Here is a 17138-nt window from a genome sequence, read left to right on the forward strand (position 1 = left end):
CATTGCACTCCAGCCTAGGCAACAAAAGCAAAACTCTGTCTCAAAAGAAAAAAAAAAAAAGAGGTGGGAAGCGATGGAGTTAAGGGAAATACTTGACAAAATGTACAACATTGCATCCTCTGAGACAAGAGAAAAGTTGCTCTGGATGAATATTAATATAGCTATTTACAGGGACAATACCGGGGAGCTGAAGGAGGTTATGCCTAATGGGCCCTCATTTCCTTGATGAAGTAAGAGACAGTCTGAGTGAGACCCCACTCTTTTTCATTGTCCATGAACCAACTGAGCCGGAAGGGCTGGGCTTTTTGTTTCCTCCCTGTCAGATCCTGAATGATACCTCTCTAAGCATCAATAAGTCCTAAGAATCCTGGTACTTTATCTATTAATTGAGAGTAAAAGAATCTTAGAAACTCCTTTACAACAACAACAAAAAATCTAATTTTGAAGACTTGCTATATATTATACTTTGAGACCCAGTGATCCCTTTCCTTTTTCCTTTACCTCCACTCTCTTCCTTTAAGATTAATTCTTTACTAAATGGGTCTTTATTCCTTTAAGTAAATAGAGTCCTGCCAGCCTCCTCTACCAGCTGTGTAGATATGTCCAGACTTGCCTAAATCCCAGGGCAGAAAAAAGCAAAAAAGCTCAGCTTTAAGCTGCGTCTCCTACTGTGCAAAAAGAAGTGTGGATCCATTCAGTAAGAAATGAGTCAAAAAATGTAAATGCCCAAGAGACTATAAAATAGGTGAGGAATATGAAACAGCAAATGAGAAACCATACAATGTATGCCGCATTCATTTTTACCTGACTGAGAAGAATCATGAGTAATGAAAACATCAAAAACCAGGAAAGTAGTCTCTATTTTCCCCCCAAATGCAACGATCATTTTACGGCAGGCCTTATAGTCTAACCCTACTATTTTCAAATGGGCAAAGAAAATGTAGTTTCACTTTCCACCTCTGATTAATCTCTAGGGACCAGTTTTTGTCCAATCTAGTAAACTTGGTCCAATTCAAAAATTCAGATGTCGTTAGAAAACTGAGTCTCTGTATAATTCTTGGTCTTCACATTTTCTCCCCTCTTTTGCTTCTCTCTAAGAGAGCACATGGCTACAGAGGGTGATTTTGGTGTATAATCTCATGATGGGTTAGAGGAGAGAGGCAGAGGCCTTGGATCCATACAATCTCTTCTAGATCACTGCTTCTGAAACTTAAATGTGACATGAATTAAATGTTCATCTTGTCAGAGTGCAGATTCTGATTCAGTAGTTCCAGGATGGTGCCCAAGATTCTTCATATCTAACAAGATCCAGTGATGCTGATGCTGCTGGTCCTTGCACATACTTCAAGGAGTGAGGATACAGGTCCTGGCAGGTCTTTGCTACATGTCCGAGCTGTTTAGCTTCTAGGCTGCTGACCACTGAGGTATGACTTGTCCCATTAGACCTGCTGAGGTGATGTACTGGCCCTTACTGCTAACATCCATGGTCTCAGCCACCTTCCCTTAGTTACAAAATCTTTGTGCACGAGAGGCTTTTTGATTCTATATAGGTCTGGCATTCTGTGCACCTACTCACAAGGACATGGGAGAATACCTGGGTTACCTGAATGTTAAGCAAGGCATAGGAGCATAGAGTGAAGCCTCATACTGACCTCTAAAGCTCCCTTCCACCACTTTTTTGCCATATACTGGACCATCTTAAAGAGGTCTCGTGTAGGACTCCTTCAGACTTAACGCTTACTCCATCCATCTCTAATGCCCATCATTTTCTCATGGCTCTGTGGATATTTCTGAGATTTCATATCAGAGGGAATCTTTAAGAAGGGAAAACTGAGGATCATAAAGTGCTTCATGCTAGCTCTACCTCTGTCTCTTTTCTTGCTGCAGCCTACCTGAGTGAGAAGGGATGGGCTTTTGTTTCCTTTCTGCCATATCCTGAGTTATGCCTCCCTACTATGGACTGCATGTTTGTGTTTTCCCAGAATTAATATTCCAAAGCCTTAATCCCCAATGTGGTGGTATTTGGAGGTAAGCCTTTGGGAGATAATTAGATCTAGATGAATGTGAAGCACGCATGATGGGATTGGTGTCCTTATAAGAAGAGGAAAAGGGACCAGAGCTCACTCACTCTCTCTCTCTCTGTTTCTCTCTGCCATGTGAGGTTATAATGAGAAAGCAGCTGTCTGTGAACTAGGAGGAGGGCCTTCACCAACAACCCAACGAGGCTGGCATCCTGATCTCAGACTTCCAGCCTTTACAACTGGGAGAAATAAATGTTTGTTGCTAAAACCACCCAGTCTGTGGTATTTTGTTACGAGCTAACCAAGACCCTCTCTCAGAATAATTGAGTCTCACAAGGTCTGGCACTCGATCTGATAATGGGAGTTAAAGAAATTGAAAAACCTGCTTATTAAAAAAAAAAGCCTGATTTTTAAGACTTATTATAGACTTTGATACTCAGTGACTCTTTTTCCTAGGTAGGATCTGTCCTCACTTCGCCTAGAGTAATGAGCCTCACAGCTTAGCCATGAAGTTGAAAGACTGCAAGGGAACGTGATTTAGGGAGGAAATAAAACTACATTGGTTTACTATGTCAAATATGTTATATCTGTAACCATACTCACACTATATCTCAGAAATGATAGTTCATGTAACCAATTTCTTCCTTTCTAATGTAATTGTAATATAGTGATTACCTCTTATTCCTGCCTTCTCACTCTGAAAATATGGCTCTTTCTGGATGTCTCCAGAATAATATTCATTGATATGTGATACTGGCAGTAAAAGTGTGAAAATTCCAGAGACTTAGGCAAATGACTCAATATCCTCTTCCAGGATGAGCCTTTGTTAAATACAAAGAACACTCACTCTGCCTGGGCTAATCCTGTGGACCTAAACTTAACTGCTTACTGGTGCTTCGGTTATTGATGTTTATGATGATCATGATGAGGAGGAGGATAAGGAGTTTTCTGCTGTTAAAAGCTTTACCCATTAAAAAAAATCTGATTACTGATTATCTAGGCCCTTTGATTTCTGTCAGGGCAGGATTAATCTGTTGTAAGGTGTAGGCATAAGGCTTTTCTCCTTGTCTAAAATGTCCTTTTTCCGTTTGCCTGCCTTGAAAATTCTTACTCAGTCTTGTAAACTAAAAATAAAATCCCAAGCCTCCCAACTGACTGAATGGACACCATCATACCATCTTGGCCAGAGGGAACCCAGGGAAGCCTTAAAAACTGAATTCCTGGCCATGACAGGACAGGAGGTTAGACACGTCTCATTATACCCCTTCCCTTTTTGCAGTTTAGACACAACCAACCAGCATTAATGTTAAAGTAGCCGGAACAGACTCTTTGTGACAATAAAATACCAAATTATAAACAGGGCCTAAGGCTGTGCCAGGCAAGGGTTACTTAAGTCCTGCACCCTACCCTTAAAGAATGAACTATGCTCTAACTTCCACAAGGTTTTTCTTGTTCTGTGGCAGCCCAGCAAGCACGGGGCCTCAAGGTAAGCAATGTTCAAACAATTGCAGCTCAGTCACATTCAATTCACTGCCACCATTGCCTACTGACTAACTGACCAACACCACCTCAGTCCCCCCTCCCACCCCACCTGTTCCACAAGCCATAACTACAGCTTTGGCTAGATAAGAGACTTATCTCAGTAGCTTTCTCCTGTTAAGAAGAACACCAACCACAGACTAGTTCTGGCCAGTTTTATAGAGTCTGCACACTTGGTTATCTTCATGTCCCAGCTTCAGCCTTTGACATCTAGTGCCTAATTGTAGATACTACAATATTAAGTCTCCACCAACAAAATGAACATGGGTCGTATGTTACATGTGTGTGTAGTGAATACACATGCTTTAGGACCACTTTCATGAATATTTATAGTTCCTCTTGTAACCTGCTGAATATGTATAATTAGCCAAACCCATTTCATCATAAAGCTCCTGCCCCAACCCCTCCTCCTTTGACCTCCTTTGAAGTATCTGTCTTCTGGTCTTTGCCAAAGGCTATACTTCCCAGCCTGCAGGAGAACCATATTTACAGGCTGTAACCCTTATAAGAAATAAAGTCTCTTCTCCAGATTTATAGATCTCATGATTTTTTTAGTTAACAGTATTTGAAACCCAGTTGCAATGCTGCCTACTGTGTACAGCATCCCCTGAGTCCTCCCCTACACCCAGGAAGTCTTAAACTCCCTTTGTGCCATCATTATATCTTGTAAACATCTCTATTATCACATCTTTCATAGTGAATTATGAGTATTTGCCACCATGCCTGTCTCCCTTACAAAATTCTCTGTATAATTCACACCAGTTCACATCTGGCACATGACAGGTGATCAATAATGTTTGTTGCCTGCATGACTGGCTAAATGAATAAATTAGTGGGTCTCAAGTGCCAGTGTCAAGGTCCCATAGCTAGGAAAAAAGAATGCTGAAATTCAGCATTGGATTGTGACCGCAAGGCCAACTTTTGCTCTGCACTATGCTGCTTTGCACTTTTGTGATTTAAATTGAGTTTGTTGTCTACCTGTGATATATAGGCGTGAACTTCCACGAGCCTTATGTGTTTTTCCATTCCTTTCTCTCCTCCTCACTTTTCCATTGATGAAGAGCATATTTCCCAAAATTGTCAGTGGAACTGGGTTTTAGGGTGAGTGTTAGTAAGAGAATAGAGTAGACTATCACCAGACAAGCCCTAAACAATAAAGATCATGGTAGAACTACTTTCCTTGAAGTCTTCCTGTAAGAATTGCTTACATTTCTTAGGTGTTTCTTAAGTGCTTGACATAGTAGTAAGTTATTTGCATACTTTATTTCATTTAATTATAACAATTATCCTTTAAAATAAGTCTTACTAGTACGCCTTATTTCACAAATGAGCAACTGAGACTCATAAGAGATAATGTTAATTTCCCAAGGCCTGATGGTTTTAGTAGAAGAAGAACTGGGACTCAGGCCTGCCTAATGCCAAAATCAACTCCCCAAGATAATGGAGTCCACCAAGAATAGGCGAGTAGGGAAGAGGGAGGGGAAATTAATTATAAATTAACATTTATTTGCAGTAGTAGATATCTGTCAGGCTTTGTGATAACCCAGTATTTTTTTTACTATCTTTCCTATATTTGGGTAATTTTCCACAGTGAAAGATTCACATCCCAAAGGTGGAAGCCAGTTACTTGTTCTTGGGTAAAAAGTGAAAATGCCATTTATCACACACACCAGAACTGGCTAAATGAATAAATAAATAGAGCTCATAAAGATAGAAGCAGTAGCAGTTGTGCAGGGCCCTGTAATCCATTGCATTCTAGGGCAGAGCACAGAGGCTTAACAGGGCCAGACAGCAGACTCCTAGAGACAGACTGCAACCTTGGGCCGTGGTACTTTTATGCACTATGTGATTAGCAATGGCCCCTCCCCTCAACTAGTGAAGGTTCAGGGTATAATAGTCATATAACATGTGATATGGTTTGGCTGTGTCCCCACACACATCTCATCTTGAATTGTATTAAGATGATTAATAGTTCCCATAATCCCCATGTGTTGTGAGAGTGACCTGGTGGGAGGTAATCGAATCATGGGGGCAGTTACCTTAATGCTGTTCTTGTGATAATGAGTGAATTCTGATGGTTTTATAAGGGGCTTTTCCCCCTTTTGCTTATTCTCCTTGCTGCCATGATGTGAAGAAGGACATATTTACTTTCTCTTCTGCCATGATTGTAAGTTTCCTAAGGCCTCCCCAGCCATGCTGAACTGCGAGTCAATTAAACCTCTTTCTTTATAAATTACCCAGTCTTGGATATTTCTTTATTAGCAGCATGAGAATGAACTAATACAACATGGTAGAACATTGGCTCTCTTTGGGACATTGTTATATCTTATAAACATCTCTATTATCACTGCCCTAAGCTTTCATGATGTGAGGGTAACTGGCCTTCTCCTGGTATAAGGAAGAAGCTGAGGACCAAGGCTTGCTATTATAGTTGTATAACATAGCAAGACTTTGGCTTGAGCCCCAGCACCTCAATCAGCATTCAAGACTCAGGAAGTACCATCCCTTCTCCTGGGATCCAAGACTCATGTTGGCCAGAATTGAGTGCCTTAATCCTGTGCTATAGCCAGTTTCCATCCAGTTGCAAAGGAGCAGCTCATTTTCTAAAAGGCAGCCTGCAGAGAATCAGTCTTTGACAAGTTTCCAAGGGGGCAATTTCCCCTTTCTCTCTTACTTTCCCAGTCTCCCTTGCAGCAAGAGCATAGGTGTGTGACTTAGGCTTTACCAGTCAGACACATACATGAGACTTTGACTTAGAAGACAGCAGGGTGAGAACACAGCAGCATGAACCTTATTTTCATGTGAGGCTGATACAGAGGACTCTGGTTTCTGGGAATGACAGTGGTGGCAACTCTGGAGTCAGGGACCAGCATTAGCAGTGCCTGTTGTGGTGTCTGTGCCTAGCAGTAGCTGCAGCAGGCTTGCTGCTACGACAGACCCATAGTATAGTTTGGATATTGTTTCTGTTCATATGCTCACCAAGCTGATTTGGCCTCCTCTGAGCCACCTAATAACCTGGAATAAACTTATCATATGCTTCAACCAGCTGAAGTAGATTCTCTTGTTTATAACTTAGAAGTTGAGTAATAATTGGTCACCTGTTTTGTGCCCAGCATTGTCCTAGACATTGTCCTATTCTTTTTTTTTTTTTTTTTTTTTTTTGAGATGGAGTCTTGCTCTGTCATTCAGGCTGGAGTGCAGTGGCACGATCTCAGCTCACGGCAAGCTCCACCTCCTGGGTTCACGCCATTCTCCTGCCTTAGCCTCCCAAGTAGCTGGGACTACAGGTGCCCACCACCACGCCCAGCTAATTTTTTGTATTTTTAGTAGAGACAGAGTTTCACCATGTTAGCCAGGATGGTCTCAATCTCCTGACCTCGTTTTCCACCCGCCTTGGCCTCCCAAAGTGCTGGAATTACAGGCATGAGCCACCGCGCCAAGCCTATCCTTTATCTCATTGGATTCTCGCACAAAACCTGTAAGATGAGTACAGTTTGCACTGCTGAAGAAAAATGTGGTAAGGTAGTGGTATGGAATGAAGCAGGCAAAATCAACAGAAAAGAGATCATGAGGAGTCTTCTTTGTCCAGTGGTTGAGTTTGGCCTTTGTCCTATTAAGCATGATACACATACCTGGCTGTGGAGCTGTGGGGGCAGCAGCTTCCACAAGGTGCCAGCATCCACAGACCCTTCCACAAGCTGCTTCTTTGCAATCCCAGGGGGCAGCTAGACATGCTAGGCTTCTCAGATCCCCTCACCATCTCTGATTCACTCCAGGCACTAGTGCTTCAGGGAAGGTGGCTACAGACTATTCTATGACCCTCTGATTCCCTCCTCCAGCCAGGCCTTTACTTCTCAACTCTTCCACAATTGTATAAAATCCAATTCCTCTGCTGTAGTCATGATTTCCAAGATGTGTAATTCTCTTTCCCTGACCGGACTGTGGCTGATACAATCAGCAAAATGAAAAGTGGGATGAGAAATAACACGTGTGGTAAAAATAAACTGTAGTGCATAATTCTGTTCAAAGCAGCCTAGAACAATGGAAAAATCTTGAGCTTTGGGTATCATAAAGATTTGGATTTTAGTCTCAGTTTTGCCCTTTTGCCCCTTGTAGCTATAGGATGTTCAGTAAATTACCAAACATCTTCAGTTACCTCATTTTAAAATGAAGATCATAATACCTACCTCATGGGGTTATTGATGATAAAATGAGAATGATTTAAAGTGTTGTGAACATAATAGACCCAAATATCAGAGCCTTTCTATTTAATAATAAACTTTAAAAAATCAAATATAATGAGCACACATGTTTGTTGCCCATCCTAACTTGGAACTGTTGTTTTATATGGACTTTCAAGGTAAAAATACATATCTTTACAAAATACACTGTTTTAAATAATATTTAAATATATTGACATATACATCTATAATTGTGATTGCTCTGGGTTTGCTTCCTCAAATTGGCTTTTAAAGGATTCTATGTATGCTGTGCTTCTTTTAATACATGTCAAAAAGAAAAGTAAACTTTCATAGGGAAGGGATTTTTAAGTTTTGGGAAGATAAAAATTTTATTTTTCACATTTATAAATATGAAAAAAAAAATGTTGAACTAACATGTACTTGACTGATAACAATATAGGGTCACTGTTTACAAAGGACACATTCCAGCAAGAAAATGAAAGCAAAAAGGTAGATAAGAGTTCATTGTACTCACACGGAAAGGCACATCAGCAACTTTGAAGAGTTCTACCAAGGCCCGGTTTCCCAGTCTACAGTCCCAATGACGACTTGGCTCTTTGGACCCCAATTTCTTCATCAATTACTATGAAGAAGGCTTGATGTGGACTCCTCCAAGTTCTATCAGTGTAGGTCCATGAATGTGAGCTCTGTTGGCAATAAATTTCATTTACTCAGTCCAACTCCTACTCGCCAAATGAGAAAAGTGGATGGTAATTAGATTTTTCCCAACTCTCGAATTAGACACTTTAAAAGAATAATCATAGCATGACATGCATAACAAGACATTTTACTGAATGTTTTATATTCAGTATATAATTTAATCCTCACAAATCAATGATATAAAATTAATGTTGTTCCCCTTTTATAGACAAAGAAATAGAGGCACAGCAAAGCTAAGTAACTCCTGTAATGCCATCCAGTTAAGAAGATGGACAAAGTCTTCACCATAATGCTGTGAAGGATATTGGCTCTGAGAGTCAGACTGACCTGGTTCAAATCCTGACTCTACCATTTAGTATCTTTGTGGTTTGGGGCCAAATTACCTAACTGCTCCAATGCTCCATTTTTGTTGTCTGTTAGATGGTGATGATACCAGTTGTACTTTCCTCCAAGGGTTGCTGTGAAAATTAAATGAAATAATTAGTTTAGTGTTCAATAACTGTTATGTATGCTGGAGATGATAATGATTTAACTTGTCTCCCAAAGAGTGTTGTTTTAACAATGCCTAGTGTCTTGAGCAAATTGGCATTTCAAAGCTCAAGCACTGTACACCAGTGTTGTTAGACAAATGTTCATCTGTTTAACTGGAAAGACCAGTGCCACATACCTTACTAAGCTGTTTCACATTTCATATGTACTCACAAAGTAAAAAACATTGGCTCTTTTCAACAGATTGCTGTACATCATATTTACATGTTTCCCACCACCCACAGGAACACACTTGGCAATCCAGAAGTTTTTCAACTTGCTAATTAATGCAGATAATTCATCTTGCCTTCCGAGCAAAACGTTAAACAGGCATGAAAGGAAAGGAGCTGCTCATTGTCCAGGAGGGCGGAAGTAGAGTCCTCCAAGGAGGCATCACTGCCTCCTCGATCCAGTCTAGCAAGGCGTCCCAGAGGCAAGGGGACCTGCTGTGGCTTCCCACGACCCTGCCGTCACACTGAGGCACCTTGTGTCCCTGAGCAGAGTTACATGCTCCAAGACTCCCTGGAGCACGTGCAGCTGTTTGACCTGATGAGGAGGATGTTAGAATTTGACCCTGCCCAGCGCATCACACTGGCCGAGGCCCTGCTGCACCCCTTCTTTGCTGGCCTGACCCCTGAGGAGCGGTCCTTCCACACCAGCTGCAACCCAAGCAGATGACAGGCACAGGCCACCGCATGAGGAGATGGAGGGTGGGACTGGGCCGCCCAGCGCCTTGACTCCAGCCTCGACCACCAGGCCCCAGGCCAGAGCCACCCAATGAACAGTGCAATGTGAAGGAAGGCAGGAGCCTGCAGGGGAGCAGACTTGGTGCCCGGCTGCCAGAAAGCACAGATTTGACCCAAGCTATTTATATATTGTAAAGTTATAATAAAGTGTTTCTTACTGTTTGTAAAAAAAAAAAAAAAAAAAAAAAGGAAAGAAAGAAAGAAAAGGGCAGGGGAATGTGTTAGATATCATTTTCATCTATTAGAAAATATTTACATCCTTCTGAACTTTCCCCTACTTTACCCTCAGAACTGACAATGCCAGCAGGACTTATTGGACAATATCCCCCAGTGCCTAATGGCAAGAAACATCTTGACAGCTTTGGGCTCTCCGGTGTGCATTAGGTTCAGAAAGGCCCTGAGAAGACAGCAAATGTATTCAGATTTTTATTTGTCTGCAGTTTGATGTAATAGTGTTTTATTTTTGGCCCCCAATTGCTCAGCAAAAGAAAAAAAAAAACAAAATAAACCTTGGTTAAGCTGCTGATTTCCTCTAAATCGCTGAGCACAGGGATTGTAGCTTGATGAAGTCATTTAGTGCTGGTTGTTTATATTCAAACCGTGCCAGTGGCTCTTGCTGGAGTTTTTCATGAGGAATGTGATGATGTTTACTTCTTTATAGAGTTAAAATAACTATGAATTTACCAGTACTAACTTGCAAGGGATTTTCAAACTTTTCTTTTGTCTTGAAAGCTTTGAAATATACAATTTCATTTAGGTTGTCGGGGAAGAAAATGTCACAAAGAGAAATCATGTAAGCTTTCACCAAATAAAATTTGTTGCAACTTCTCCAAATATTTCTAAGTTCGGTGGTCATCAGGCTGCTTGAAGGTAGCATTCTTAGGCCATTCCTCAAAGAGTATTATGGAAGTCCATTTGGATAGAAAAATTCATGATTGTGGTATCAAAAATAAATGGAGAGAAGAAAGTAAGGGATGAGAGAAATTGTATAATAAATATACCTTGTCCCATTTTTTCTTTTTCTATTGTCTTTTCTGTTTTCTCTCTTCTCCCATCCTGGAAGAGAAAAGGATATGCTGAGAAAGTAGGCTGTGCTTACTCAAAATTAGAAAAAAAAATTGAATTAGGAAAGTTGTTGGCTCTCCAGGCATCCATTCAATAAACATATATTTGTTGAATACCTGTAAAATGCTAGACATTATGCTAGAGATAAAAAAAAAAGAACAAAATTGGCCGTTTCATCAATTCAGTCATTCATGTAATGAACGTTACCAATTAGCCAATGTTTGATTCAGGAAAACTGAAAATAAACAATGATAACATATGGATGAATATATAAACGTATTCAAAATGCTGGGGGAGCAAAAAATCGAGGAAATATCTAAGATAGCCTATAGCATGTGTCTCAGAGGCTGACTTTCAGAGGCCCTCAGGCCACCTCAGGACACACAGAAAAACTATCTTTGGCACTCTGCCTCCTCTCCTTGGCTGCCAAGGTGCTCAAGAAGCAGTGTGAGATGACGGAAAGGTTCTAGTCTCTGGACCACATAGCCCTGAGTCCACATCCCTTCTGTGCCAGACTGCTAATTGTCTTTCAACATCCCTTTTCCCCTTCTTCCTCAAAAACATAAATCCTGAATTTAGCTGGACACGTAGCCACCCAGAATAGATTATGTTTATCAGTCTCTCTTGCAGCTGGGCAAGTCTTTGAGATATAGCTCGGATCAATGGTTGCAAGTAGAAGTAGTGTTTGTCACTTCCAAGAAGTGTCCTTAAGAGAAGTGGAAATTCTCTTCTCCCTTTGTTTCCTCCTACTAGAGAGTAGGTGGTGACCCACTGCAGCCATCTTGGACCATCAGATAGAACCCCTGTGTGGCGGATGGCAGAGAAACATGAGGTGCAGTTTGACAATTAGGAAGCCTGATCCCAACCCTGTGTGGCGTGAGAGAGGAAAATACAACTCACATTTTGTTTTAGCCAATCTTGCGTTCCTGTCACTTGCAGTCAAAGCTAATTCTAACTAATACCAACAATGACACCTTCAGCAAATACAACCTTAAACCCTCTGAGACTCAGTTTCCTCCTATATAAAAATGAGGACAATAACATATATTTTTATAATTGTTGAAAGGACTGAACTATAAGAATAAATACATTTAATTCACCTGGAATAATGCCAGATATCCAGTAGTATTAACAGTAGCTACTATTATAATAATGTTTTCTGCCTATTCAAAATTCCTGCTCCATGAGTGTCTCCAAAACTTTAATAGAATAAAAACTCCTATTCCCCAACAGTTGCACCAATAGGGAGGTACTGATCTGATCCAAGATGTGTGGTGTTGAGGCCTAGCCTTCCCAGGAACTATATGGAACATGGCTGTTTTCCAGATATGGTTCAGCCTTGGGAAAGAAATGCATGGATTGATGGGGGATGGAGAGGCTCCTTGCTAGAGAGCAAGGCTAGCAGAATTGACTCTGATGATGGGCAGGGAAGCTAATATGATAGTAAAAGCAATCTCATAACTTTCAAGTTATCCTACCCTAAGATAATACTCCCTGCCCTACTTGCTTCTCTGCCCGCCACTCAAAATACCATTCATAGAGACTTTCTTACATGCTGGACCAAAATGGGAGCAAAATGGGAACATTATTAAAGAGGAATTTCTCTTTGGTGGAATGTGTTTGGGGAAACCATGGAGAGGATTTTTCTCTAGATAGGGGCTACATGTTTTCTTCCCCTCTAGAGGAAACAAAACCTCCCCCTTGTTTTGCCTGGTCACTTGTCCCTCTCATGATCTAAGGGGACTTGGGCAGCCTGTTAGACAACTGAGGCAGATTTTCAGCCCTTGGAGAAGCACCTGGGTGGGTACAGTTTTATTGACAGCCAGACTGGGTTCTAACCCCTGATGTGCCACTTACCATCTGTGTGACCTTGGGCCAAAATTCACTCTTGTTCTCCAAGCTTCAGTTCCTCCACGCGTAAATACAAAAACAAACCAAAAATTTTTCTAGGCATGAAAAAGAAACAACAGTTGATCCAGTGAATTAAGTGGATAATAATGAACATTAGAAACGAACTGGATATTAGCCCCTTGGTAATCACTTAGGTGGATTTCTCTAGTCCTTAGGTCACTCTTAACAGTAAAAGTTAAGGGTCTGTTTTGAGGATGTGTGGACAGTGGATATTCAATTACATTTGTTGGTTGAATCAGGCAGGCAGTCAGCAAACATTTATAGAGCACTTTTGAGGCATCGGGCTTTGCTCTAGGCACGAAGAATATTGTGAAGAACAAGAGAGACAAAGAACCAAACTCTAGAAGCTCATTTTCTGGTGGGAGAGAGGGATAAAACAGACACAAAACACTAAAATAAAGTAATTTTGTGTAGTGATAAATATTATATAAAAATAAAAAAATAGGATGTGATAGGAACAGCCTTGGGATGAGAGCAAGGGACAGACACTACTTTACATGGGATGGTCAGGGAAGGTAACTGAGAAAGCAGGTTGTTTAGTAGAATGTGAACTATGAGAAAGAGGCAGCTCTTCAAAGATTATAGGGAAAAACATTCTAAACAGAAGAAAAAGCAAGTGCAAAGACCCTGAAGTAGAACTAGTTAGTCATAAGGGAGGGACAAAAAGAAGGCCCATGTTGGCATAGAGTGACAAACGAAGAGAAAAACGGAAGGGAGGGAACTGAATCTGAAGAGGTGAGCTGAGTTGAAGATGTAGAAATGAGTTTGGAAAAGGCAGCTTATTTATTATCTGGTTATATAGTTTGGATGTTTGTCCCTCCTAATCTCATATTAAAATTTGATCCCCAATATTGGAGGTGAGGCCTAATGGGAGGTGTTTGGGTCTTGAGGGCTGATCTCTCATGCATGGCTTAGTGCCATCCTAAGGTAATGAGTGAGTTCTTGCTCTCTTAGTTCAGCTCTCTCAAGAGCTGATTGTTTATTTTTAATTTGTATTGGTTTTTTTAGAGACAGGATCTCGCTCTGTCACCCAGGATGGAGTGCAGTGGCATGATCATAGCTCACTGCAGCCTTGGACTCTTGGTCTCAAGCGATCTTCCCACCTCAGTCTCTCAAGTCACTGGGATTACAGGCATGAGTCACTATGCCAAGCCCAGAGAGCTGGTAATTTAAAAGAGCATTGCATCTCTGCCTCCTCTTCCTCCCTCTCTCACAATGTGACATGCTTGCTCCCCCTTCACCGTCTACCACAAGTGGAAGCTTCCTAAAGCTCTAACCAGAAGCAGATGCTGGTGCCATGCAGAACTGTGAGCCACATAAACCTCTTTCTTTATAAATTACCCAGTCTCAGAGTTTCTTGTATAGCAACACAAAACAGACTAATATATCTGTTTTATATTAGAGAGTGAAGGAAGATTCTAGATTTAATTCTCATTACAATAGGAAGACTTTGAAGGGTTTTAACCAGGACAGTGACATGCTCTGACCTATGCTCTAAAATATTTTCTGTGGCTCCCTCTGCAGAGGCTGGTGTGAACAGGACAAGACTGAAGAACAGAAGAGACAGGAGGCCACTTTAGTAGTCCAGGTGACAGCTACAGTAATGGAGATGGGCCAACCAGGTAAGATTCAGCACATATTTTGGAAGGAGAGAATAAAGGACTTGTAGAGGGACTGGATGCATTGTACGTGCAAAGAAGAGAAATCAAAGGTGTTTTACTTAACAAGTGGGGGATATTAGGGTAGGAGATGATCAGAGAAGAAGGTAAGCTTGGGAGAAATCAATTGTCCTTTTTTCCTATAAGCAAAGTTTGAGATGCTTATCAGACATCCAAGTGGAAAAAAATGTCGAGTGAGCAATTGGATGGATGATTCTGTAGCTAATGAGAAAGGTACTGGAGGAGCCACAGATGTGAGATTTGTCAGAATACAGATACTATTAAAAGCTATGGGATGGTGCGTGCCTGTAGTCCCAGCTACTTGGGAGGCTGAGGCGGGAGGATTGCTTGAGTCCAGGAATTCAAGACCAGCCTGGCAACATAGTGAGACTCCTGTATCAAAACAGTAAATTAATTTTTAAAAAAGCTGTGTGATGGAATGAGATCACACAAGAATGTAGGTATCAAGATAAGAGGACCAAGGAAAGAGACTTCAGACATTTCAATATTTAGAGGTCAGTAAAGGAGAAGAAGTCATCAGTGAGAAAAACCCAACCAATAAATATGCTGACACACAAAACCAGAGACCTTGTATTTTAATAAGGAAGTAATTAATTGTATCAAATGACATTGAGAAGTCAAGTAGGATGAGGGCAGAAAATTGCCCATTGACATTGGTGAGATTTGGATCACTGGCAACTTGGATATGGTAGGCATCCTCTAAAATAGCCTCCAATGGTCCTGCCTTCCTAGTACTCATGCCCTTGTGCAATTTCCTTCCCTTCATCATTTACTACATCTATTGACTTGTTTCTAATAGAATATGGCATAAGCAATACAATGTCACTTCTGAAATTAGGTTATGAGAAGACTGTGGCTTCCCTCTTATTGACTCTTTCTCCAGCATTTGTCTTGGGTGCCAGCATTGAGTAAACAGATATTTAGGTTTAAACTGGGTTGGGATTTTTTAAGGCGATTATGATAGAGAAAGAGACGGGTGTGCAACTTACTGGGGTCTGTAATGGAGAGGTTATATTGGCGGTCCATAAACTCTAAACTAAGTAAGTAAGAAGGTAAGTGAAGATATGAACTGTGTGCAAAGAGAAGTATGGATCAAAATATTAGAAATGCAATTTGATGAGGCTTGGTGGAATACCAGAATAACTGAGAAAGGAAGATAAGAGATAGTCGGTAGAAAGAACAATGCTTTAAATAGATATTTCAAAACCGGTATTGATGAAGTAACATCTACAGTACAACCCTAACTGTAAATGGTCCACGTGGAGCAAAGGAAAAAACTAAAAGTGTAGAATGAATCATTGACATAGGTGTGGAAGTCATCCAGGATTTTGACAGCCACCGTGGTAAAACTGACAGTAAGACAGATGCCAGGGCCATCGATTCATGATTCGGTGTGAGTGGCAAGTTGGTAGAGATAGAAACAAGAAGGGATAAAATGTTAATGGCATAATTTAAGAATCCTGGGTTGAAGGAGGAACGAGGAAAAATGGTTTGGAAGCAGCAATGGGGACCCCATCCCTCACCCCTGAAAAGACAATAGGGGAAGAAGTGTTCTCAGGAGGAAGTTTTGGTGATTGCTAAGCATGAATGGAGGCCTATGGACTGTTTTGGAACTACTAAGGATTAAATTTGTATTTCCTTTCAGGTGATGAGTATCAAGAAAGTCAATCTGAGTATGCTACATCTATATAATAATAATAATAATTACAATTTGTGGAACACCAACCAAATGCTAAGGATGCTTTTTCCCCTATAATAAACTTGCACTACAGATGAGGAAATGGAGTTCAGGTGGATTATAGACACACCCAGTGTACTGGCTTTATACCATGTTTGTTTAGCTAAGCTGAAGCTACAAGTCCCAGAATATCCTTCCCAGTGTAAATCCAGGTTGGGGATGTTCCCAGGAGAACTTTGTGCAGAGATTGGGTGGTAGAAGAGAAGCAGCAGCCAAGGTGCTCTGAAGGTTGATGCAGGGTGCCAGGCACCTGCTTATTCAGTGTCTCTGCTGTGCTAGCTCACACTGATGGTATGGGGCCAGGGCTCTCCTCCTCTAGTTTCTCTGACCCATGAGCCAGGGGTGTGTGTGGCTCCACCAGATTCTCCAGGAGAAGGCTACCAGGTTGTCAGGATACCTGTGTCACAGGGTTAGATTCAGGGAGAAACAGACCAGGTTCCAATTTGTGCTTGTGGATTCCAGATTGTCCTCATGGGTTCCAGTTGTCCTTGTTTTCCTGTCCCATTCTACCCTTCACGTGAAAGGGCATTTGGCATTTCTTCCCAACTGCCTTCTCAGTTGATCTATAGCAACTTCAGGCCACGACTAGACACTGAGGCAGCAGATTCTGTACTTTATCACCTAGAGTGGTTCAGCTTCCCTGACACCCCTAGGATCATACATTAGAAAGTGGTAAAACCAAGATCAGTACCATAATTTCTCGGAATTAGGTCCTTTGCATTTCTACTCTTCCAGAATACCCTTAGGCCTACAAATAAATGGCATATTTAATGAAACACTGCAGAATCAGAAGTTAAAAGCCCACAGATAATAATGTGCCACTAAGATTTAATCACTCTAAATAGGGAAGTCACATTACACATGAGGTTGGGGGTTTTATTATAAATAAAAGAGAAGAAAAAATGGGTTGCTAGGTGCATACTCTTCATCACTTTAGGTTTTATCAATGAACAAAAGGGTCAGAAAATTAGAGAAAGGCAGAAGAAATAAGGGCAAATTTTGGAAAATGG

General features: G+C 41.1%; 1 long non-coding RNA gene across 10 annotated transcripts in view; it reads right to left on the reverse strand.

Moving 5' to 3' along the window:
* The window catches only part of LOC117981642 (uncharacterized), a 279710-nt gene that overhangs the window by 165256 nt on the left and 97316 nt on the right, over positions 1-17138 (reverse strand). For 9 of the 10 annotated variants that reach the window (XR_004673227.2, XR_008619761.1, XR_010109165.1 and 6 more), the window contains 4 exons: positions 12658-12746; positions 10737-10791; positions 8845-8919; positions 8277-8448 (listed from right to left, as the gene is read on the reverse strand). This is a non-coding gene — a long non-coding RNA (uncharacterized LOC117981642). Of the gene's footprint in view, positions 1-8276; positions 8449-8844; positions 8920-10736; positions 10792-12657; positions 12747-16525; positions 16778-17138 lie in introns of all 10 variants that reach the window. The other variant, XR_008619764.2, reaches the window with a different exon arrangement.

Source organism: Pan paniscus, chromosome 11 (assembly GCF_029289425.2).
Source record: "Pan paniscus chromosome 11, NHGRI_mPanPan1-v2.0_pri, whole genome shotgun sequence".
Taxonomy (NCBI): Eukaryota; Metazoa; Chordata; class Mammalia; order Primates; family Hominidae; genus Pan; species Pan paniscus.